This window comes from Dermacentor andersoni, chromosome 3, assembly GCF_023375885.2.
Source record: "Dermacentor andersoni chromosome 3, qqDerAnde1_hic_scaffold, whole genome shotgun sequence".
Classification (NCBI taxonomy): Eukaryota; Metazoa; Arthropoda; class Arachnida; order Ixodida; family Ixodidae; genus Dermacentor; species Dermacentor andersoni.
In genome coordinates this window covers 207443447-207469400 of record NC_092816.1, presented here as the reverse complement: position 1 = coordinate 207469400, position 25954 = coordinate 207443447, and the positions used below count along the sequence as shown (strand labels likewise).

Genomic DNA, 25954 nt, shown 5'->3' with positions numbered 1-25954 from the left:
CGTCCACAACATCGTGCTTCGCCACGGTGCACCCGCTGTACTCATTACTGATCGCGGTGCAGCGTTTACAGCGGAGTTATTGCAACAAGTCGTCACCCTGACGCACACTGCCCACCGAAAGACCACAGCCTATCATCCCCAAACTAACGGCTTAACAGAGCGCCTAAACAGAACATTAGCCGACATGCTCTCCATGTACATTGATGTGGAACACAAAACATGGGATGAAATTTTGCCATACGTCACGTTTGCTTACAATACCGCTGTGCAGGAGACCACCGAGTTTACACCGTTCGAGCTTGTTTTCGGACGTCGCGTTACCACCCCCTTAGACGCCATGCTCCCGGTAGACCACGGAACCACAAGGAATGACACCACTGAAGATTTCGTCGAGAAAGCCGAGGAAGCTCGCCAGCTTGCTCGGAATCGCATCCGCACCCAGCAGAATACCGACGCCTACCGTTACAACCGGACCCGACGGAATGTCCAGTACTTCCCAGGCGACCGCGTGTGGGTGTGGACACCTATCCGACACCGTGGGCTCTCAGAGAAATTGTTGCGCCGCTACTTCGGCCCGTACGAAGTTGTACGCCGCCTAAGTGATGTGAACTACGAGGTGGTGTCTCAAAGTTATGATCCTGGTGCGAACCGACGCCGTCCCCGTGCTGAAGTCGTCCACGTAGTACGGATGAAGCCGTACTACGCACGCCAGGGCTAAGCAACCCTCACAAACCGCTTTAGCATTGTGTACATTCCTGTATGTTTTTTTTTTGTCTTTTCATGTTGGCATTCTTGCCCATAGTGCGCGCCCGCTTCTTCGTGATTTTGGAGAGGGAAAACACGCTCAGTTCTGCAGCCCATATGGGAGCACGGCGCAGCGTAATGGGGAATGGGGGCGGGGAAAGAAAGATGACCCTTGAAGCGACCGGGCCGGTCGCTTTTGAGAGGGGAGCAATGACATGAAATAAGTTTGCACGTGTTGACACGGGACCCTTAAGGCGAGAACGACGAAGTTCGTTGTTGCGCGCGGGCTCTCCGATGACCAGCCATCGCTGAAGGCAGACGTTTTTTCCCAATCTGCCGGTGGTAAACTGTTTTAGTTGCCATAGCTGGGTGACAATATGTGCTCCGCCTGTACACCTGCCTCAACTTATACATTATTCGTGCTGCCGAGAACTGCTACTCAAGGCTGCGTGCGCTGATTCAATAACCCCGAAATTTAGGCTTACAAAGCGCAAAGACATTTCTTACATTTATAGAAATTTTATTTGGATGCACCTCGAGCAATCATTATACCATGGTGCAATAACATGTACAAGCATCGTTTTAAATTGATGTGTACGAACACAAATAGAATACGTGAATCACTAAATTGAATCCCTGGTTCTATTGCTGCAAATGTGTTAAGTCAGGCGTGCCTAAAGAGGAAGCTTTAGCTCGGGTTCTCCTATCTAAATAAATGTAAAAGGAGAATTCGTTTTTCTCGGCAACCACAGCACCAAATTTGACGAGATTTGCTGCATTTAAAAAAGAAAACCTTAAATGTAGTGGCTGTTGGTTTGCAATATTTAAGTTAGGCTGTCAATTTTTGATTAAAAATTGGCAAAATCGAACATTTTCAAAAACAAAACTACCAAGTTTACAACTCACTAACTCAGTACCGATATATGATAATACAATTCTGTGAATTGCATCTAATAATACATCTAAAGCGGACAAGATTGATATGTTACAAATGAATATAAAGAAAATTTAGTAATATGAAAATACAGCTTTTGCAACGCCCTCGTGACCAACGTAACAAAGTCACGTAAGATGTAAAATGACATATCGAATTTGTTCGCTTTGAATGAATGAATGATGAGTCCGTTTGCAGAACCGCAATATCTGTTCTTGATGCAGAGCTATGAATTTGTAAACTTCGGGCTTCTATTTTTTTCAAGCGATCGAATATTTCAAAATATTTTTAACAAAATTCAAGCCCTGAATCGAAATTTCGTTTCCAACAATCACTACAATTTAACTTTCTTTCTCAAATGAAACAAGCTTTATTAGAATCGGTTGCGGAGTTGTCTCAAAAAAACGTTGTTGCGTTTTACATGTATTTGAATAGGCCGCGTCGGAGTTGGGCCCGAGCTAAATCTTCCTCTTAACCTGAGAAGATGATTCAAAGGCATTTGACAGAATCAATAATGACTCGCTATCAAAAAGATAACCTTTCTGTGGAATTCGTGGCGTTGTGTTGGATTTGATTATTAGCTACTGAAGTAATCAGATACATGCTGTTTGCATACAAAGTGAGCGATCTGCTTTTGGTGAACAAATACGTGGCAGACACAAGTTGTTAACATACAGAGTGAGTTATCTGCTTTTGGGGAACAGATATGTGGGGTGCCGCCAGGCTGTATACTGGGGCAATTCTTATTTAATGTCTATATAAACGGCATCGTAAGAACAAGTCTATGTCTTGTGTAATATATGCAGATTTTTTATCGGTTCTGATATTGAATAATTATTTGACACAGTGAACATATTAAACATACTCCAATTCATGGTCTATTGCGAATTTCCTAAATATAAACTACTAAAAAATTATGAGCCATTCCACTCTGTGAAGGTGGATGACAAGCGAAGCTGTTTAGCATACGACTCAGAGGTGACACAGAATATTTAACAAAGGTATTGTCTCATTTACCCTGATTTTTATATACACTCATGCAGACAATGGGACCACCCTAAGCAACCGGAGGAAAGTAGACACTCATTGCGTTGCGACGGTATCGCCACCACAGGAGAGCGAAAAGAAAGGAGTTATGCAAACGCTTTGAATGCGACGGAATGGGGGTTGCGAAGGTAGACATGGCCGACGCGGATGAAAGTGGAGTATCTGTTGTCAGCTTAATATGTGATAAGGGTTGTATATGGAGCCAAAATATCAAACTTATTTTTGCAAAATGGGGGAGTGCTTGAAGCTTGCTTCACCTCCGTCGATGGTGGGCGCGGTATTCCAATATCTTCGCGATCGGCCCACGGTTTGTGGTCTACGGACACCGATCCGCTGGAAACTAGCCCCATAAAGCTTCGCTGTACAACAGAAGCTATTCTATTTCACTCAAAATCAACTACGTGCATGCCTTCTAAGCGTTGTCACAACGAGATTGAATTTTCCCCGATCGCTAAATTAAAAGGTATAATTTTACGCGAAAGTGTGCTGTGGGGCTACCCCATGCGTGATGTTGCTGTAAAACTCTGTCGAATTTCAAGTTTTCTTAGAAGAAGCTGACAGGCCCTTCAAGTGAAAGAAAAACCCTTTACTGACAACTCATTTAGTCGCTGCCACCTGTGGTATTGTCATTTAGTTTGGAGCAACTGTACATCGAAAGCGCTAAGCTAACCTACTACTTTGCGGAAAGATGCTTTGCAAGCAATGGATAACTTGGGCTACCGCGAGCACTTTACACTTTCTTTTACAAAATACAAAGTAATGAAATGGCTGGCTTCAGAGGCAGCAATTGAAGTGGGAGGCAAGGTACCAAGGCAACCGGCAGGCAAGCTCTCCCAAGTAACAAAGGAGCTAATCAAGAAACGACGAATAATTAAAGTGTCCAACTCAGGAGGTAAGATACAATTCGCAGAACTGTCAAAACTGATCAACAAGGCGAAAAGAAGGGATATTTGAGATTATAACGTGAGAAAGACTGAAGAAGGCGTAAAAAATGGACGCAGCCTGAAATCAGTGAGTAGGAAACTTGGCATAGGACAAACCAAGATGTATGCACTGAAAGATAAGCCTGGTAATATCATCAGCAATCTCGAAGGCATAGTAACAGTAGCGGAAGAGTTATATACTGGCCTGTACGGTACACAGAGGAGTCAGAATGCCTCCATTCGAGGCAGTAACGAATAGGATACAGAAAGGCCTTCTATAACTAGCGATGAGGTCAGAACGGCCTTGCAAGACAAGAAACGGAGAAGAGCGGCAGGAGAAGATGGAATAACAGTCGATTTAATCAAAGATGGAGGAGACATAATGCTTGGAGAACTGGCGGCTCTATATACGAAGTGTCTATTGACGGCAAAGGTCCCAGAAAACTAGAAGAATGCAAATATTATACTAATCCACAAAAAGGGAGACGTTAAAGTATTGAAAAAGTATAGGCCCATTAGCTTACTCCCAGTATTATATAAAATATTCACCAAAATAATTTGCAATAGGATAAGGGCAACGCTAGACTTTAGACAACCAAGGGAACATGCACTTGAAAGGACTTCCAAGGGAACTTGGAAGAAGTATTCAAGCTGGTAAACTTGGGAAGCTTAGAAGTAAGGATCGACGGCGAATATCTCAGAAACCTTCGGCTTGCCGGTAACAAAAAAAAAAGTACAATCAGTGCATTTTACCGGTGCTGAGATATGGCGCAGAGACATGGAGACTGGCAAAGAAGCTTGAGAACAAGTTAAAGACCGCGCAAAGAGTGATGGAACGAAGAATCCTAGGCATAACGTTAAGAGACAGAAAGAGAGGGGATTGGATCAGAGAGCGAACGGGTATAGACGATATTCTAATTGAAATAAGAGAAAAAATGGAGCTGGGTATGTCATGTAATGCACAGGTTAGATAACCGTTGGACCATTAGGGTTGCGGAATAGGTACGAAGAGAAGGGAAGCGCAATCAAGGACGACGGAAATCTAGGTGGGGTGATGAAATTAGGAAATTCGCGGGCGCTAGTTGGAATCGGTTGGCGCAGTGCAGGGGTAATCAGGCAGAGACATTCGTCCTGCAGTGGACTTAAAATGTGATGATGAAAATGGAATCGCTTAAATGTTATTTACTTGTATCTATTTTGCAAACTGAACTTCGTAAACGACATAACAACCTACGCAACATTGCTAATGTGAGGGAATATATGTGCATTGTTAACTATGGTTTCCAAAGGCTGGCTAACTCTCTCCCTCGCATACTTTCTTATGACTCGCTGCGTCTCGTTCCTAAAACCAACCTTCATACTTCATGGAGTAATTCACGTGTTTAGTGAATCGTCGTTAACATTGTATAGCGATCATGACTTATTGCACTGTATCTAGCCTGCAACTTAGATTGTCCTTACCCTCCTCGTCTGGTTCCTTCACCAAATCATGTACCAAACTGAGCTGCTGCTGCTCGGTGAAGGGGAGGTGGGGCCAGTCAAGCTACTACTGTTCATGCAGCTTTTTTCCCGCCTTTCTCGTCACAATTGGTACATTCTCTACATTTTTGTGTGAAATAAATACAAATAAGAACCACCTTTGTTTAAATGCATACGTTCTCAATTCAATAATATCAGAGCAGGCTATGCATAGGGTATGCTTATCCGCGGAGTGGTCGGCCAAATTGTGCCTTCGGTCCTAACCTCGTCAGGTGGTTGAACAAAATTAGACACAGGAGTTCCGTCAGAACAAGACTTTTGAAGCCGTGTGACTTGTCCTAAAACTAAGAGAAACAGTGCGAAAGTTCGTAAATGCAGATTTCGGATGCAAATAATAGCAGTGAGCACAACTTATTCAATAAATTCAAGGAATACACACGAACCTTAAAAGGAAGCTTTAGCTCGGGTGCTCCTATCTAAATACATGTAAAAAGAGAATTCGTTTTTCTCGGCAACCACAGCACCAAATTTGACTGGGTTTGTTGCATTTAAAAGAAAAACTTAAAATCTAGTGACTGTTGGTTTCGCATTTTCGATTTAGGTCGTCAATTTTTTATTAAATATTGGCGAAAATCGCAAATTTTCAGAAAACGAAACTATCAAGTTTACAACTCTGTAACTCAGCAAGAATAGGTGATATCGCAATTCTGTGAATTGTACCTAATAGCACATCTAAAGCGGACAAATTTCACATCTTATACATGAATCTTAAAAAATTTATTAATATGTAATTACAACTTTTGCAGAACCCTCGTAAACAACGTAACAAACTCACGTAAGATGTAAAATGACATATGAAATTTGTCCGCTTTGAATGATCTAATGGATGCCGTTTACAGAACCGCGATATCTGTTCTTGATGCAGAACTATTAGTTTGTAAACTTCGTGCTACTATTTTTTTCAAACTTCTGAAATTTTGTAAATCTCTTTAGCAAAATTCAAGCCCTAAATCAAAATTCCGCTTCCAACAGTCACTAGAATTTAACTTTCTCCCTCAAAAGCAACAAATTTCATTAAAATCGGTCCAGGGGTTATCTCAGAAAAACGTTTTTGCGTTTTTACATGTATTTGAATAGGCCGCGTCGGAGTTGGGCCCGAGCTAAAGCTTCCTCTTAAGTATAAAGCAAATCAATTCAACTGATGGGTTAATGGCGCTGTATATTGGCGTTATATTGCATCAAGTGAGAAGTAATGACTACTGCTGTATATTGACGTACTTTGTCGACACAATACATTGAAAGCCGTCCTATCTCTAACGGCGCCTGTTACGTATGTACACTACGCTTTGAGAGGCCATCATACGTTAAATTTAGTGTTACATTATGAGACACAGCGCATTTACGCAAAAAGAAGAGTGTGTTTAAGTTTTCTGATTGCATTGACCTATCGCCTCTGTAAGTGAAAAATGCAATGGGAAGACGAAGGAGGGCTGCATATTTATTGTTTTCATTCAAATTGTTCTTCTTAAAGGTCATTTGTGTGCGCTATAGCATGGAGGGACTGATGGACCCTTCTACAAATCAGTCCATGCAGATTTTGGTCCGTCCACATCGAGAAAATGAGTGGTATAGAATTCGGTTTTATGGAAGAAGAAGCGTACCTGCCGAAGTGAACGCAGCACAAAGAAAAACAACACTGTCGATTTACTCTCTTTTCGCAGCATTACGTCAATATGTAGAAAGGCAGGAATACAAGAAAAAAATCAGTTCTGTGGGTAGGAGCCCGTTAGGCGGATCTGTTTCAGAGAGTGAGAGTAAGAACACGGAGTGGGAATGCACGGTCATCGAAGCATACAAATGATCGCAAAAGACCCATACGGGCAGTAAACATATGCGGCCCCAACTATGTTCGCGGAGAGAATGTGCCTGCTCCTTTCGGAAAAACTCGACCAGAGTACAATGGGAGCTGGAGAGAAAAGCAGGGGAGAACGTCAGCCTTCCGAGTTGCTATGGGGACGGAAATAGAAGGAATGTACGTGAAGGGAATACGAGAACCCGCTGTGTGTGCATGGAGTCGGATGGTGCTCTCCCTGGGAAACATTTATTCGCTGCTTCCACTAGCGGCATGCAAAAAAGAGCGAGGTACAATGAAGTAGCACAAAAACTGTGAGATGGCCGCAAGGGAACTGCCTAAATTGTTCCATAGACTTTTTCACACTAACGCCGCTGATTTTAATGACCGTAAACACAAAGATTCAGCAAAATTCCCAGCGTCATTAGACTTATCACCTGTTCTTTTAATGTGCAGTCCTTTAAAGACAGGTGACATTTGGAGCGCTTACAAATCACCAGCAACGTTTCCATAGTAAGTTTATTGATTCAATCTCTTTCCTGTTGTCTGTTCAAGGTGATTTTCATTAATAATATTCTTGTCAAGCACCACTTTTTCTTTTCTTCACAAACTCCATGTATACTTTTAGACCGTTCTTCACTGGCTGACTGCATTTTCTTGATTACTCTGAACAAAAAGGGTGGAAAGTTAGCATTCATATTTAAACTCAATACAGCAACCGCGAGTGGGACTGCAGGAACGCCATTTCAGCGTTTCTTACCGTTTCCTACTGTCCATGCTGTTACGTTTCGCCTACAACGCGCGGTATAGCCGGCGCGGATGCAACGGACGCCGGGGCTTTGTTCAAAGCGGCGGACATTTTGGCCCGTTCGGAGCTGCCGCAAAGCCTCCCGCCAAGCGCGTCCAGGCGTGTTTCAGCGCCACGTGTCTTCGTGTGTGCGTGTGTGTGTGTGTGCCCACGCTTGTCAAAGCGCGGCAGCCGGGGAGAGGAGCTCCCCAAGTGTGAAGCGAGGAGGTCTGATCGGCGCCTGCTCGGCGGTTGAGTCACTACACTCGTCTCAACATGTCTCTCAGCTCGTCCGTGCTCCGCCGTCACGTGGTCTCATCCCATGACCTTCCTTCTTGCCCGCGACGCCGAGAGTATAAGAGCAGCTGCCCCCGGACGCCAGGAGAGAGGCTCCGATTTCATCCGTTGAGTTACGTGCTCTCCCGTCTCTCCACATCGGTCGACCTGACCGCGCGCTCTTTTGCGATGCTAGAATAAACAAGTTGTTCTGTTCCCAGTCGACTCATGCTTTGCCGGGACCTTCGGATGCTTCCAGTGCCCCAGGCCGCCAGGCCAACGCTACCCTTAGGGCTTGCGACCCATTTGCAATAACGGGCGTCAGCACTGGGGTTCCAACAACTGTTTGCCAGCGGTGAGATCGCGACAACGGAGGCCAGCAGCGAAGAGATGCGGTTGACTGTATGCTGAGCAGCACAACGGCCATCCGGGAGCAGTGCAACGAGCCCTGTGTGATGACTGGTTGCCTGCAGCGGAACGACTGCGCTGAATTCTTGGCTGCGAGGTTTGGTGAGTGCGGGACTTTCTTCTTCTGAGTTTTGCCAGGCTTTTGTTAGTGTCAGAAACAGAGCTGGTAATTGTGGTTGTCGTTGCTGCCGGGTTAGTTTGTGGCAAGACAATAGTAGGCAGTAGAGAAAGCAGCATTCAGAGGAGCCATGGATTTGAAGTCGTTGCGCAAACCGAAATTGCTGGAGCTTGCAAGAGAGTTGGGTCTGGATGTCTCAGACAAACTCAGAAAACCGGAACTGCTAAGGGCTATTCTTGAGTTAGAAGCTGAGGATGACGAGCTGTCGGAATGCCTTGAGACCATTGAGGAGCGGGCAAAAAGACAGGAGCGCGAACTTAAAGAACAGAAAGAAAAAGAAGAGCGTGAACGTAAAGAACAGATAGAACGAGAGCAACAAGAGAAAAAAGAAGAGCGCGAACACGCTTTGGAAATGAAGCGTCTCGAGGTAGAGATGGAACGCGCTCGTAATGGAAGTCAGGCACACGGTGCAGGAGAACGAGTATCGTTCAAAATGACTGACCTGATGCGGCCGTTTAAGCTTGGAGAGGACATTGGTTTGTTGCTGGTTAACTTTGAGCGAACGTGCCAGAAGCAGGGGTTCTCTCGGGAAACGTGGCCACAGCGCTTGCTCACTCTGTTACCCGGCGAGGCGGCCGACGTAGTCGCTCGCTTGAATAGAGAGGAGGCAGAGGATTTCGACAAAGTGAAATCGAGTCTGCTAAAAAAGTACAGGCTGTCAGCGGAGGCGTTGCGTCGGAAGTTTCGGGAAAATGAGAAAGGTAAAAGTGAGTCATATACAGAGTTTGCCTACAGGCTTATGTCAAACATGCAGGAGTGGCTCAAAGAAGAGAAAGCGTTGGGTGATCACGAGAAAGTTCTGCAGTGTTTCGGGCTGGAACAGTTTTATAGTGGGTTACCTGAGAACGTGCGGTACTGGGTCTTGGATAGGCCAGATGTTAGTACGGTGGCTAGAGCCGCTGAGCTAGCCGAAGAGTTTGTGACGCGTCGGGCTCGCGGAGCTAAGGACGGTCAAAAGGGTGAATTTGGCTCGAAGTTTGAGAGGCCGAAGTTCACACCCATGAGAGCAAAGGGGGACACACGTAGTGCGGATGCGAGTGAAAGCAGTCCGACCGAACGTAAGGAGACGGCGGCAGCCGAAGCCGAACGCAGAAAGCGGTTCGAGACGAGGCAAGTGCGCGTGTGTTATACGTGTCAGAAGCCGGGTCACTTTTCGGCGCAGTGTCCAGAAACAAAAACAAAAGTCGTGTTTTTGTCATTATGCAGCACTGACGAGACCATGAAGCTTCTCGAGCCTTACATGCGAGACCTCCTCGTGAACGGGAAAGAGTGCCGAGTGCTTCGCGATTCCGCAGCTACAATAGATGTAGTTCACCCCTCTTACGTAGAACCCGATATGTTCACGGGCGAGTGCGCATGGATCAAGCAAGCAGTGGAAGCTCATAGCGTGTGTCTGCCCGTAGCAAAAGTGCTTATTGAAGGACCTTTCGGAGCACTTGAGACGGAGGCCACAGTGTCATCTATGCTGCCCCCCCAGTACCCGTACCTATTTTCGAACAGGTCCGATCACCTCCTGCGCGAGAAGGGGCTTTTGTTTGGTGAGGCTAGCGTTCAGGCCTTAACCAGATCGAAGGTTCGGGAACTCGCTGCAAAGGCGGTAGTTGCGGGACCGACGTTGTCGAGCAATGAGAAAGGGTCAGAGGCGCAGCAAGCTGATATTCAGAGCACGCCCGAACTGAATAAAATTGAGCCTGTAGCGTTAAAGGCACCAGATACTGGAGAGGAAATTCCCGATGCGGGAAAGTTAGAAGAGCTATCTGCAGATTTGCTCATCGCGCCTACGTCAGACGGACTTAATAGGTTGCTAAAAGTCAGCCGGTCGGCTTTGATAGCCGAGCAAAAGAAGGATGGCAGCCTAGAAAACATCCGCAGCATTGTCAAGGAAGGTATCGCCAAGAAAAATGCTCGCTTTGTGGAAAGAGGTGGGGTCCTGTACCGGAAGTATCTAGACCGCAGGGGAGTGGAGTTCGATCAGCTGATCGTGCCTCAGTGCTACCGTCAGGATCTGTTGCGCTTGTCGCATGGGGGTTCGTGGTCCGGACACCTAGGAGTTAAGAAAACTAAGGACCGTCTCTTGCAAGAGTACTATTGGCCAGGGTGTTTTCGGGACGCAGACCACTTTGTGAAGACATGTGACACCTGTCAGCGGGTGGGCAAACCAGGAGACAAATCGAGGGCGCCGTTGAAGTTGGTACCTATCATTACGGAGCCTTTCAGACGGCTCGTTATTGATACAGTGGGACCTCTGCCGGTAACAACCACAGGGTACAGACACATTTTGACTGTGATCTGCCCAGCGACAAAGTTCCCTGAAGCAGTACCGCTTAAGGAACTCAGCTCAGTTGAGATAGTCAATGCACTACTGTCCATATTTGCGCGAGTTGGTTTTCCTGCGGAAATCCAATCAGATCAGGGCACAGTGCTTACTAGCGCTTTGACGACAGCCTTTCTCGAAAGGTGCGGGGTACAGCTGTTACACAGCTCAGTGCACCACCCCCAGTCGAATTCCGTTGAGAAGCTCCACTCCGTCATGAAGCGCGTGTTGAGAGCATTGTTGTTTGCACAACAAACTGACTGGGAGCTGTGTCTGCCTGGGGTGATGTTTGCATTGAGGACCGCGCCGCATGCGACTACGGGGTTTTCGCCAGCTGAGCTAGTGTATGGTCGCTCGCTGCGTTCTCCGCTTCGCATGCTTCGAGACGGATCACTGCCCTCTCCAATGGCTGCAGACTATCTCTTCCACAAATGGCCGCCTCCTGCGCTGGAGCCTCGCTTTGCAACAACATTCCTTTGAGGTGCGTTACAAAAAGGGGAGTCTCAACGGTAACGCCGATGGCTTAAGTCGAAGCCCCTAACGTAGGAATCAGCCTCAAAGTTATTTGTTACTGAAGTTTTTCTTCCTGAGGCAGGATTTTTAACATATTGCTTTTGTGTAGTGTTTCAAAGTGATGATGTGCTTTCTAGTGCAATTTTCCGATTTGTGGACGCGTTCTGAGTGCTGCTAAACTACTGTAAGGAACTAGGCAGTAGATAAAAGGGGAAAGAGCCTGGCAGGGTTTAGTGAGGGTTGTGCCGTGCTTGCTGACTGAGCGGTTGACTTTCGGCGTAGTTCTAACGCTTGCCGGAAACGAGAACAAAAATGTCAACTCTCCCGAAGTCACTTTGCAGTGTCCTGTGTGAACCTGAACGAGAGAACGAGGCCTTCTCTGTGCGCTGCGCTCAAGAAACGCCGAAGGACGACCGACTTCGGTTATGAGCATCATCAAGCGACATCCCTCCGGACAGCGGATTCAGTCCCCTGACCATCGGGATCTCCTTCCCCCGGCGGGGCGGTCTGTTACGTTTCGCCTACAACGCGCGGTATAGCCGGCGAGGATGCAACGGACGCCGGGGCTTCGTTCAAAGCGGCGGACATTTTGGCCCGTTCGGAGCTGCCGCAAAGCCTCCCCGCCCAGCGCGTCCAGGCGTGTTTCAGTGCCACGTGTCTTCGTGTGTGCGTGTGTGTGTGTGAGCCCACGCTTGTCAAAGCGCGGCAGCCGGGGAGAGGAGCTCCCCAAGTGTGAAGCGAGGAGGTCTGATCGGCGCCTGCTCGGCGGTTGAGTCACTACACTCGTCTCAACATGTCTCTCAGCTCGTCCGTGCTCCGCCGTCACGTGGTCTCAACCCATGACCTTCCTTCTTGCCCGCGACGCCGAGAGTATAAGAGCAGCTGCCCCCGGACGCCAGGAGAGAGGCTCCGATTTCATCCGTTGAGTTACGTGCTCTCCCGTCTCTCCACTTCGGTCGACCTGACCGCGCGCTCTTTTGCGATGCTAGAATAAACAAGTTGTTCTGTTCCCAGTCGACTCATGCTTTGCCGGGACCTTCGGATGCTTCCAGTGCCCCAGGCCGCCAGGCCAACGCTACCTTTGGGGCTTGCGACCCATTTGCAATAACGGGCGTCAGCACTGAGGTTACAACAATGCTGTACGTGCTGTTGACCTTTTAGCTTATATTTGAAAATTTTTGAAAAGGTGCGTTGCAAACTACTTCTTTGAAACCCGAGGAAGTCAAATATGGACGCCTGTGGCATAGCACTACTCAACCGCTAATTTATTTGTTTATTCATTTCAAATTTATTTATTTATTTACTTATTTATTACACTTCAAAGACCCCGGTGTGGTATGAGGGAGTGTGATTGCTCCAATAAAGTGCGGAATCCACGACAGTCTCGAAATTATGCGGATCGGAGTGGTGCACGACGTTGGCTGTAAGGTCATTCCAGTCCCAGGCGGTCTCCCCAAAAAAGGAATGAAGATGCGAGCTAGTCTGAGCAGGCACAGGGTACGCCGTCTTTTTGTGACTTATGCCGCATCATAGGCGGTGTGATAAAGTACGGCTGAGCTACTAAGAGAAGAATTATTCAGTTTCTGATGAACATACATACTAAAAACATGACGCCTTTATCTAGATTAGGATGAGAAATTCCTGCTTTTAATTTTAGCTAACAGGCGCTAGTGAGGTACAAATAATCCGAATAAATGAGCTGCATGATTTTGAACTACTTCTAGGTATGCCAATCATCTGTACTCTCTGCCGTGATGTATGCCTTGCCAGTGCGGAACATGCCGCCTAGTTTGATGCTTCAATTGGAACGGGACCATCGTGTTGCTCTCCGAGTCATTCTTGGCTTACCTCATGAGGCGCAGTCTGTTCCATTAGTCCCTGAAGTACACCAGCTGCACCTGAGGCTGCAAGCAGACCACAGAGCGTTGCATCACGTAGAGTGTTTGCACCGAGCATCAGATGAACAAGCACTTATTAACCGACTGATTCAGCGACCGTTCTCCCCACATGGGGAAAATCGCGGCACTGTTCGTTACCATTGCTGGCAGTTCAGAAGATATTACCCCACTGGTAACTCCGAAGGAACACAACAACAAATGCCCCTTCCCTATTCATATTTCGATTCCCCAGATACACAAAAAGTCTTACCAGCCTGTTTCGGCATTGGTCCTGTTGGCCCAGCTGCACTTATTTGAAAATATGGAGTCCATCTTAAATTATTTACGGACGCATCGGTATGCAGCGACGCCCAAGGCCTTGCAGCAGCTTTCCTCGGCCCTTCGACTGACATAAGAAGGGTATTTCAAATACCTCATCCATTCTCATCAACAATTCTGGAGCTGACAGCGAATGGTGTTGCTCTGAAGTACGTACAGGAAGAAATAAGCCAATCGAGCGTCGACATCCTTACAGACTCCCGTGCTGCCCTTAGCAGGCTGTTGAGAAAGGATGCCAATAGCCCAATTCTACGCAGTTTAATGTAGTCCGCCGGCAAAATTACTTCTCCTGGGGTGTGGCTCATTGCCAAGTAGACACCTTCGCCCGTGGGTATTGCGGCAAATGAGGTTGATCGCCTGGCATCAGGAGTGATTGCCCAGAAATGCATTGCATGATTGACAACGCCCAAGTGTTAATCCGCGGATACCTCCTAAAGCAGCCCCCAGACCACGGTGTTGCAAACGACTCGTTCCCTCCCCGTGTTCATGGTAGGGGCCTGCCTCGTCGTGCTAGACGACTTTTAGGGAAATTAAGAGTTGGCACTGTGTTGGTGCGCGAACGCTTGTGTCGTCAAGGACGTGTGAACAGTCCGTTGTGTGCACCCGTAAGCAAAAGTATACGGACCACAGGGTCACCAAGAAAACAGAATTTCTTCGTAATTAACACGGATAAATGGAAACTGACGAGTGCACTAGAAAACTTGTAATACCAAGTGTGTGTACTGCAGTTTATAATTTCAAGTTGCATTCAAACACACAGGAACAAATTGGTTTTATCGCGCAATCCCTGGTCCATATACATTTGCTCACGGGTGTACCTCCTGTGACTCCTGCGAGACACTTGAAGACCTTATATATTAGTGTCCCACATTCGTGACACAACGCGCACTGCTAATTAAGGAGTATGGACTGATTGGACTCAAGTGTATGACCCTTGACGATTGCCTGTTTCCGAGAGGGAGTGCTGCTCAATGCGACGAGGCCCATAGAGCCTTGCTAACTTCCATGCAGAAAACTGATTTGTCCTCCAGTGTATAGGCAGTTTTCTCGTGTTCCTACTTTCCTTTGCCTGTGTCTCTGTTATTTGTTTTTTTCCCTATTTTCTTCTCCATTTCTTTGTTTCCTATCTTCTCTTTTCATTCCCTCCTCCCGAAACAGCAGGCAGGCGCTGTACCCTTCTCGGTGGCAGTTGACAGCTTGCTCCCTCTCTGTTTCATTTGTGCGCTTGTATGTTTCCATATCTAATAATAATAACAATAATATTAGTAGTGTGTTAGAAATGGCACTTCGGTGCATGAATCCAAACAGAGCATGCACATTCTAGCTGATGTTTGAGAAACGTTATTTAAGTTAGAAACTTTAAGCACGAGGGAGCAAAGGGCAATTTGCAGCGGAAGTGACCAACCGTTCGATTGGCTTCGTTAGTAATGTTCGTAACGTGAGAACAACCAAGAGAGGCTATTTCAAAGTGTAACGCCAAGGTGGTTACATGACTACACGTATGATATTTCTGGGTTGCTGAAAACGTACCCCGGTGCATGGTGCCGCGTCCGTCGATGAAAATGTAGTAGTAAAGTTTTGGGGGCATTCAGTGACATTAGCTAGAAATTTCATCATCTTGCAATGTGCGCTCATTTGTACTAGCGAGGATTGGGCGATATATGACGCAATAATTCGCAAAAAGACGAATGTCGGAACAGAGTTTAGCGGATAAGTCATGAATATATATAAGAAAGAAAAGAGGCCTCAGGGACTGTGGTTTAGGGTACTCCGGTGAAAACAGGGCTTCTAGGTGAGATGTCGTTGTTAGCATACACACACTGTGGTCTGCTATTCAAGAAATTACATATCCACTCTAAAGAAGAGGATTAAGGTGTAAACGAGAAAGTTTTAGAAGCCGGTGACGCGGAACTTTGCCACACGCCTTTTCGAAATGTAAAACGAGGACATCAAGGGGGATGTTTTCATCAAGGTTAGGCAGTATGTAATTTATAAACAGTGTTATTTGGGCACCACAAGATAGACCTCTACGGAAGCCACGCTGGCTAAGGTGAAAGAAATTGATAGAGGTTAGAGATGGAGCAATGTTATAGTAAAGTACAGCTGATGAGTGCTTTTCGGTTACAGTAATAGTTGGTATGTATGTTTTTTATCAGCTCATGCATTTTATTTCATTCTGATAGAAGTTATACAGACACACCAGGCGCAATTCGTCGGCGTCGCCAAGAGGTTCTGTTTAAACTACAAGAGCGATAACATCGTCTCCTGGCGCCGTGTGATGTAGGTGCGAGTGAAAACGCACGAAGGTGGGCTGCCATCTCGCGCACGCAAGATAGGAAAGCGGGGAGGGAACGCGCCGTCTTCAAACATACGCGAGGCACCGGGGGCAGGGCAGGGAGAGGCGGGGGGGGGGGGGGTTCTACTCTGACGATGGTTGCGTTTGGCTCGGCCCATGCGGCCACCCGGGCCCTATACGTTGAAACCAATCTGCGAAGAGTACAGAGTATAGGTGCTCAGAGAGCTAATGGCTTCGTGTCCACTCTGTACTCGTCGCTTAGTTCGCGTTGAATGGCGGCACAAAGGCCAATTCACTTGCTGCTACTGTTGCGTTTTCTCACTACGGCCTTTTGACAGCGAGTGCGCGCGGTCATCGAGCGAGATGTGTTCATGCTTGCTTGACCGTGCGTGACACCATGCTTGTTAATTTAGTTAGTAAGCGAATGCTTTCAAGTTGATGCGGCCAATAAAACTGCTCCGACGTGAGCCCACACCGCTCCGACGTGTGCCCCACACCGGACGCCAAGGCTTGCAAACAGTGCGGGATGCAGAACCCGCCAAAGGATCCCCAGTGTACCCCGAGATGCCTGATCTGCGGAGGCAACCACGCTACCGGATCGCGGGAGTGCCAAGACCGACTAAAGAAAGCCAGGGAACTGCGAGGCAAGGCCAACGGCGGCAACAACGGCGGCGGACGCGAGAGCAGACGTCGCAGCGGGACGACCGCGGCAAGAAGCCGAGATGGTTCACCTCGGAGGGGGAGACTTCGCGGAGCCGTTCTAGATCCCGGGCGTCGCGGAGCCGGTCACGGAGCCGGTCACGGTCCTTCCCGCCCCTGCCGCCCCTGGCCATTAAGGCAGGGAGTCAGCTGCAGCAGCAGCAGCAGAGGAAGAAGACGAAGAAGGAGCCTACCCGAAAGAGCGGTGGCGTCAAGGTGAGCTGGGGAGCCGAAAACCCTTGGTTTGCTCCGCACTCAGGTGGGGTAGCTAACGAAAAGAACAACACAAACAGCAACCGCGAACAGCCTAGACAGGAGGACGCGGAGAAAATAGCGCTGAGACGCGAATCAGAGCTATCACGCGCTAGGCAGAAAGAGCTAGAACGCCAAATAGCAGAGCTAACGAAGGCAGTGCGAGACCTTAGGTCGAACAGCCCTCCGCAGCCACAGACCGTACAAACCCAAGCCCCATGGCAAGCAGGCAACGAGGATTTCGCCACGTTTAAAGCAGAGATTCAGCAGATGATGCAGCAGATGATGCAGCAACAGCAACAACAAATGCAGCAAGTGCAATTACAAGTCACAGAGCTCCGAAGCAGCATCCGCAAGCAGAAGTTTACCGAGAACATTAGAGAGAAGGCCTACCACCGCCCCGCGCTGGCATCCCTCGCCGACACATCCGCAAACAACACCGAGGCTTAAACATGGCCAGTACAACTTTAAGCAAGCAAGAAACCTTAGATATATGGCAATGGAACTGCAGAGGCTACCGTAAGAAGCAGGGCCTCCTCCAACAATACATTCACACACAACAAACAGCGCCCGACATCATATCGCTTCAAGAGACGGGCACGACACCAACACTCGCAAGATACACGTGTTACGAGACTCAAGAGAAAGGAATAACGGCAACCCTAGACAGCAAGGCACTCATCGCCATAAGCCATGACAGGATAGCCGACACCGACGTAGAGCACGCGATTGTAGAAATTATACCAAAGAAGAAAAGAAAGAGGGGCAGTATATTTATTGTAAATGCATACAGCCCCCCGAAACAAAGGAAGGCAAAATTCTACGAGCTTTTCCATGGCGCACGCAAACTAGCGAAAGACAGCACGCTAATCATCCTAGGAGACTTTAACGCCATGGACAAAAGCTGGGGATACCAAACAGCAAACCCAAAAGGCAAAACGCTAGCAAAGGCAGCAGAGCACACCGACTGCAACCTGCTCACAGACCCAGACACTCCAACCAGAATCGGAAACAGCGTTAGTACCGACACCTGCCCCGACCTCACGCTCATACGAGGAGCGGAACAAGCAGTGTGGGAGAACCTGTTAGAGAACCTGGGTAGTGACCACTACATACTCAAGACGCAAGTAACTTCGCGCAGGCTAAGGCGTCAACTGGGATCGGCAAAAATTACGGACTGGAGCGCTTTTCGAGAGGCATGCGATAGGAATCTCGCCGAGAACGGGATCCAATCAATAGAAGAGTGGGGGACAATGCTCATTGAAAAACAGCGCAAGTACACCAAAGAAATCGCGCGAACGACGCAGACGCCCGAGGTAGACGCCACACTGCTCAAGCTGTGGGAAGCTAGACACGGGCTTACCAAGAGGTGGAAGAAACAAAAATACAACAGGAAGCTAAAGATAAAGATAAAGATCACAGAAGTCACAGCGAAAGCAGAGGAGTACGCGGCGCAATTGGCAAGGCAAAATTGGCAGCAATTCAGCGACTCCCTCAACGGAACTTTGAACACAGCGAGGACGTGGCATATCCTCAATGCTCTCATAGATCCGACCAAGACCAAGACAGAAAACAACAAAACCATCTACCGGTTCATCCACCAGTTCGAGGGACCAGACACGGAACTCCTGGAGAAGGTACGCGTTAAATGCTTCGGGGACACAAACCCAGCAGCTTACGCAGAGTGCTACCGAGGAAGAGAAAACGTTAACCTGGACAGACCCATAACGCGAGAAGAGGTCTACGCAGCGATTCGAAGCACAACCAGAAACACTGCCGTGGGTGCAGACAAGATAAATAACGCACTCATTCGCAACCTCAGTGAAGCGTTAGTCGCAGAATTAACCGACTTTCTCAACAAACACTGGGAAGCTGAGACCGTCCCCGAGGAGTGGAAGCATGCGGAGGTAGTGATGATTCCTAAACCGGGCAAGAAACTGCAAATTGAGAACCTCAGACCGATCTCGCTCACATCGTGCCTGGGAAAACTGTACGAACGAGTGGTGACGCTGAGACTACAACAGTACATGGAAGACAACGTACTGTACCCCACAACATGTTTGGATTCAGAGCAAAATTATCGACCCAAGACGTACTGCTTCAAATCAAAGAAGTACTCGGGAACGTCCCCAGGAGCGGGGAGAATATAATAATGGCATTGGATATCAAGGGGGCTTTTGACAATGTAAGCCACGAACCTATCCTCGCGGGCATGAACGACCTGAACTGCGGGAGGAGAGTCTACGGCTACGTCAAAGCCTTCCTTTCAAACAGAACGGCAACGATTGGCCTCGGAGGGCTCCGATCAGAGAAGTTCCTTACTCCAAACAAAAGGACGCCTCAAGGGTCGGTCATCTCCCCCACGCTTTTCAACATAGCAATGATTGGCTTGGCAAAACAGTTAAAAAAAATCGATGGCATACACCATGCCATGTATGCCGACGACATCACCATCTGGGTTAACACAGGCTCGCTCAGACAGAAAGAAGAGAAGTTACAAGAGGCAGCCACCTGCGTAGAGGACTACGTCAGAGCAAGAGGGCTAGCCTGCTCCACTGAGAAGTCCGAGCTCCTGAGAGTTTGGAGAGGAAAGCAAAACCGCACAGTTCCCACCAGCGACGAGTTAAAGCTCAACGTTTACCTCGAGGGGAAGCCGATACCGGAAAAGACGCTATCAGAATCCTGGGGATGTGGATACAGTCAAACCACCGCTGCACCCACACCCTCGCCCTACTCAAGGCATCCACCCTACAAGTGGCCCGCATGATCACGCGCATCTCACACAGACGCCACGGCATGCGAGAGGAGGACACACTCAAGCTGGTCAGAAGCTTGGTCGTCAGCCGAGTGGCATACAGCCTCCCATACTACAATCCCATCAAGAGTGAGGTACAACAGGCGGACGCGATTCTACGCAAAGCCTACAAAACCGCACTCCACCTTCCACACAACACTTCAACCGAAAAGCTCCTAGCCTCAGGACTACACAACATCTTCGATGAATTGAAAGGCGCAACTAGTCTCCCAACAACGCAGACTACATCAGACCCCATCTGGCAGGGAGCTCCTGAAGAAACTAGGCTGCGCTGATCAACTTCAAGAGATACAGAGGCCCGAAACAATTCCGGACGAGTATCGCAACACACTAAAAGTAGCACCCATACCCCGGAACATGGATCCCAACCTACACAAAGCACGCAGAGAAGCGAGGGATGAATATCTACAAAAGACACTAGCACCCCAAGAAACGACGGCATATGTGGACGCAGCCACATACGCCAGAGCAGCGGGGCAGAGCAAGAGCAACGCGGTAGCAACGGGGATTGATTCGAACCTACGCGAGATCACCAGCGCATTACTACAAGGCTGTACTATAGTCGAGGCTGAAGAAGCGGCCGTCGCTCTAGCGGCAGCGGAGGGATATCGGTCTAAACGGTCTCTAACAATCCTTACAGACTCACAAACAGCGTGCTGCAACTACCTACGCGGCAGAATAGGGCACCGAGCGCTCCGCATACTCCGCTCCGGAGACCACATAACACAACGACAAATAAAAGAAGAACCAATTAGGCATACGATAGTATGGACGCCGGGACACACGGGAGTGGCAGGGAACCAAGAGGCGGACAGGATAGCTCGAGGGTACACTTACTACCGAGCATCCAATCGAACCTGTACCCCAAGACTATTAGGCGATACTAAATTACTACAAGGGCTGCAGAAAGCGGTATCCACCACCGCACAACTCCCTTAGCAGAGAGGACTCTGTCGCGTGGAGGCAGCTACAAACGGGCTCGTACCCGAACCTAAACGTACTCAGCAAAATTTATCCCACACAATACAATGACAATGCCCCTGGTGCCACGAAACACCCACGCTGTATCACATAACGTGGGCATGCTAGAAGATAGACGTGATACCCGTTATACCAAACCCGAGTGTGGAGCAATGGGAGGGAGTCCTCTCTAGCGATCGCCAGGTCGACCAAGAAGGTCTGATTCGGCGAGCACAGCTGGCAGCAGCATCCAGCGGAGCCCTGGACTAAGGGCAACTGACCGTTGTGCTAGAAGATGGACGATTCCATCTGAAGACCGCAGAAGACCAGCGAATCTAGAGCTGATGAAGTTTTTCACTCACTCACTATCCTTATTTCGTATCGCTGTCTGCTAATTTGCTATCACAAGGAACTGCTTTTTCTGTGGAACACAACCCGGCCGTGTCTCTGTTCTTGTGGATTTTTCGCTGCTGTTTCGTGGTTTGCCACACCATATCTTGCGGTGGTGGACGTGGAATCTCCCGAGGCCCCGTCCGGTTACGGTTCATCAGCGAGAATCGCTTCGAAGAAGCGAAGAAGTACATCTAACGACAGCGAGGACTCTGAGCTGTACTTCGCATCAGCTGACGAGTCACTGTAAGACGATTTTGAACCTGTCTTGTACCGCACAGCCAGGCGGAGGATTGTCAATGCATCTTCGGTGTCAAATTATGTGCCTCAATGATGGCCTCATACCATCGTGTTTGTGCCACAGAACTACATTGGCAGTCTGCACGTCTTCAACAGGCTAGACCTGTCCTTGTTTCTTGAGAACACTGTTCCAAACGAGATCAATGACGTGAAGCTAAACACATGGAAATACATCTTCGCCATCGACATGATTACCACGAGTGCGATAAGCCCTCTGCAGCGTATAACCACACCTCCTAGAAACTTCAGGCCTGCGCGTTACGCGAGTGACGTCACATCCGGTAGGCGGATAGCCGCATCGCTCACTTCCACCGCCGCGCTTGGTGTCGCTTTTTTAGGATGGTTTAGTCAGCCTCTATCGAGCGCTGTACTCAGCGCAAGTGTGACCTCTACACAAGCGTGAAAAAAAAAAAAAGTAGGCATGCGCTCATTTATAAAGAAAGGCAGAACCTGCTGGGAAAGAGCTAGGGGCCTGGTCAGCCACAGTGCACTTTTTAAAGTAAGTTCGACGAAGTACTCTAGGTGAGTGAATAACTGCGATACAAAACGCGGGGCGACTTCTGCAGTGCAGCTGTTTGGCCATCTTCTGCTTCATCGGCGCGCGCCTAGTAGATTCGCGATGATTGAGGCAACACCAGCAGCTCCACACCTTCATGCAAAATGTATAATAGTACCCAATGCAGCTTTCTAAGATTGTTGCTCCAACGGGGTTATTTATCATGTCCTAAAAGTTCCAGAATGAAGCAAAAGTTAAAGTCGCCAACCAAAAGGCAAATTTCGGTTTATTGGTCAAGGGCACTTAAAGGCACTACAAATAAATAACAACACAATATTAAATACAGATAGTGAAAAAAACTAATAAAGCATCAAGATAACAAAATTGAACTGCCAGGTAGCAACCACAGACTTGTAGAACAAACCTACCCTTTAAATATCAAGACATAAAGAAGCTCTACTCACGAACAAGCTTAAGGTTTGGACATATGTCCCATATAGGGGAAGAACAGGTCACCGCTATGAAGCAACGCACAGCTGCCGGTAATGCAAGCCATCTTCTGTGTGTACGTGATTCGTCAAGTAGAATGCAATCATGGTTCGCAGTAAAAAATAAACAAAACTTCGAGCAATATACCGATTAAGCACAAAACATATTTGTTGAACATAATGGCAAGGGACTAGAATGAGGAACTTGGCTCCTTTCGAAAATATGGCACTGGGAAAGCAAATCAAAGCAATATCCACATGCAAACATTCATATGCACATTGAAATACAAGCAACATACTGACTGGTGATGTATTAAACTGCAAAACAAAATTATCCAAAAAAAAAAAACAGAACCACAGCAAATTACCAAGGCAAAAATGCAGAACAGAGCATAAAGCTATGAAAATAACCCAACTTTCGGACAGTACAGTTAGCTTCCGTTTTTTTAATTCCGCATTATGAGATGACGCTGGCAGAAGGTCGTGTTTTCCATTGCACGTGTTATTAAGAAGAATGTTTGCTGCTGAATCCAGCAATAGGTCCATCAATTGTTCAGGTGTATGGCCATTCAGACATGTGTCAAAGTATTCAAATTCTGGTAAGACCTCTGTTGCTAAGCATATCAGAGCAGTTCACTGGTATGCTAACTTCAAGAACGTAAGGAAGTGCATATTAGAATGAAGTTGTTCTATTACCGCATGCGCATACATCGCAGCATTTACAACAACTTGTGCTAGAAAACAAAGACTACCTCTATTAAGGCGTCGATGAGGCTATTTTCTTCCCGGGATTCTTTCACTTTCCTTGTCACTACAAGGTATTTTTACATCCTTCACATTTCAGTGTCTTACAAGCAGCATGAGTACAATACCTAGCTACATATGAGACCACTGGGATTTTTGAAGACAAAACATCCAGGTCAGAATCTGTGACTTCAATGCTGAAGTCTTTATCAAAGTTCTGCTTTTGTTGCGGGCTCGGTTGAGGAAGTCTGATTTCTACATGTGGTAGAACTGGCAGCGAATTATGCAAACGAAGTTTTGCCTCACACTCGCACACTTGCCGAATAGAAACATGGTACTGGCCGCCCGCAAGTTGTCTATATTGACTGAACTTCGCCTCGAGTGGATCGGTCTGAAATTTTTCCAGAAGCATGTAGCGCATCTTAAGTTCCTCAAGGCAGTAGCGAGAGAATTTCGTACGCCCACAGGGCGTAAGACGCAAGGCAGTAACCGTTTCGCGAGTGGAAACGCCATTGTCAAAACGCAGTGCAGTCCATGTCTAGCCAGTCCGCAAACGTCTCAAGAACTTGGATTCTTTCGTCATTTTCCATTTATTTCACTGGCTCTTGAAAAATTTCCCGTTTCTAGAAGCACTTCGAAGGTGTTCTTACACTTACCACTGACCACCAGCGAATGATAATGTTGACAAAATTTGCAGTCTCTGCTGCTGTGTCAATGTCATTGGCATGCGCCCGAAGTCCTTCTGAAGTAAATTTATTGAATAATTGTAGAGCTATCTTCACATTTTGCCGCTCTAACTTTGACGGATTTAAAGCTTTTGAGGTTAACTGGCGGTCATACTTTAGCAAACACACTTCTTCCCGTTTGAGTAGTCTGTACAGTGCTTCAACAACGGCCACATGTTATGACCACTGTCAATTGTATAACTAGCGATTTCGAACTTCGGGTAATAGAAACCGGTGCCATGATTTTTTTTGTTTATCCAATTATTCCACATACATTGCAAGAGGTGAACTGTGTCAACAATGTAAAAAAGGGGTCTCGTCGGGTCGCAGGGATGTGGATACACAGAATGCCGCTTTGGAGGACTGCAAAAGCTTGACATTGTCTTTCTATTATTAGGATTGTTGCCAGTAACAATACATACTGCTTTGTACCCGTGCGACTCCAAATAAGTGAGGAATTTAAGGGTGACGTTCTGCAACGTAAGAGCGCCAATGGTTTTAACAGGAAGGATGTGAGTGATCTCTTTAAAACACGGAACCAAACTTTGTACCATTAGAGCATGGGCTGTCGTGGCAGCGTCAGACGAGTTAAAGACAGCTCCAGAAACATTTCCACCCTTGGAATCGAAGAATGCGGTCCGAGCTCAAGGCATTCTGATGAGGACGCCTCTCCAAAGCTGCATTCACCCAATAAATATTTTTATTCATTCAAGTAAATTTCATCAAGCCTCAAAGTCAGTATGCGCTCGTGAGGCTGGAGACACTTCACACGCTTCTTTATGTAAGACAAAAAAAATCATGCGTCACTCCTTGCGGTGACAGCTCACATGATGCACAAATGTTTCTGATGGTTGCAGGGTGAGGAAGTGTAATAACACCTGCGTGTGGCAGGAATTTGTAATTGTGGGGCGGTATTTAAAAGAGAAGACTAGCAATAACCATTAAATGTGGTGAATATCTGGGTATTTTCATTGTGACTATTTGCAGCTGTTATTTCAGCGCTTTAAGGACACTTGGAATTTCCACTGGCAGCTGCCGCTTCAAAACCTGGAACAGGGTGTCGACAGCTTTTACCACATCTTCAGTAATATTAGATTGTGTTTCAGAATTAGACAAATTCCCTAGAATTTCTAGGATGCATTTGATATCCTGAACTTTGCTGGGGACAGGAAAGTAATTTAATTTGGTAAGTTTTACCTTTTGATGGCATACAGTTTTGTCCATACTGCCACTGATCACAACAGAAGCTTAAATGCTTGGCATGGTGCCTCCGATTAGCAAGGGGAACATTAAATTCGACGAAGTATGCAGTACTGACCGCTTCTCTGGCAACGAGAATCTCTGCAGACATGCCTTCAGCTCTGTTAATGTCTGGAACTGATACCTGCCAACTTCCGTCCTATATGATGACAATGAATCCGCCAATGACTTTGGAAGGTGGGAGGACTCCAGTCGCTGCACGATCTTGTGGCTCCTCTCTTGTTTCAGAACACTGTGGTGTGGACAAGTATGATGGGCAGTCCTTGAATATTGAAGGCACAGCGCTAGGGTCCATTCGTGCTACCGGCAAAGTGGTCTTGATAATCTTTCCAGTCCTTTGGTGATGATAGACAAATTCTTTATAATAAAGCTCTCATGGAAGTGCAGCGCACAGACCTGCAAAAACAAAACAGGGGACTGTATCACAAAGCGATGTCATAGTGTCTCCGAAAGGATAGTACTCATATTATGTATATGTGGTCAAGGTAGTTTTGCTAGAACTGGCAGACTAGATTCTTTCGAGAGGCAAGCACTGGCTGAACGAACACTTTTCACAGAATATGCATCTACTCCTCAGTTAACGTGCGCTAAAAGATCGAAAAGGCATGCTTCTATTTCACAATTATTCTTGCCTTTAAGCTGGGAAAGATGATTCCGCGAAAATCATGGAGGCTGAAGAGCATGGAAGAACGTACAAGAGGCGCATTAAGCAAATGAACTATCAGAGCGAATCTGAATGTTACCGCTGCTCAACTTAACACCGAATTGATCAAATGAGAAGAATCGAAAGCATCGCCAACGGAGCTTAGCGTCACCAACTGTGTAAATCAATGACCATGTGTCTGGTTTCAGGAAATA

At 47.3% G+C, this 25954-nt stretch overlaps 1 pseudogene; it reads left to right on the top strand.

The window, feature by feature from the left end:
* The first annotated feature begins 2859 nt into the window (after positions 1–2859).
* Positions 2860–3036, top strand: LOC140216857 (U2 spliceosomal RNA; annotated as a pseudogene).
* Positions 3037–25954: the final 22918 nt, after the last annotated feature.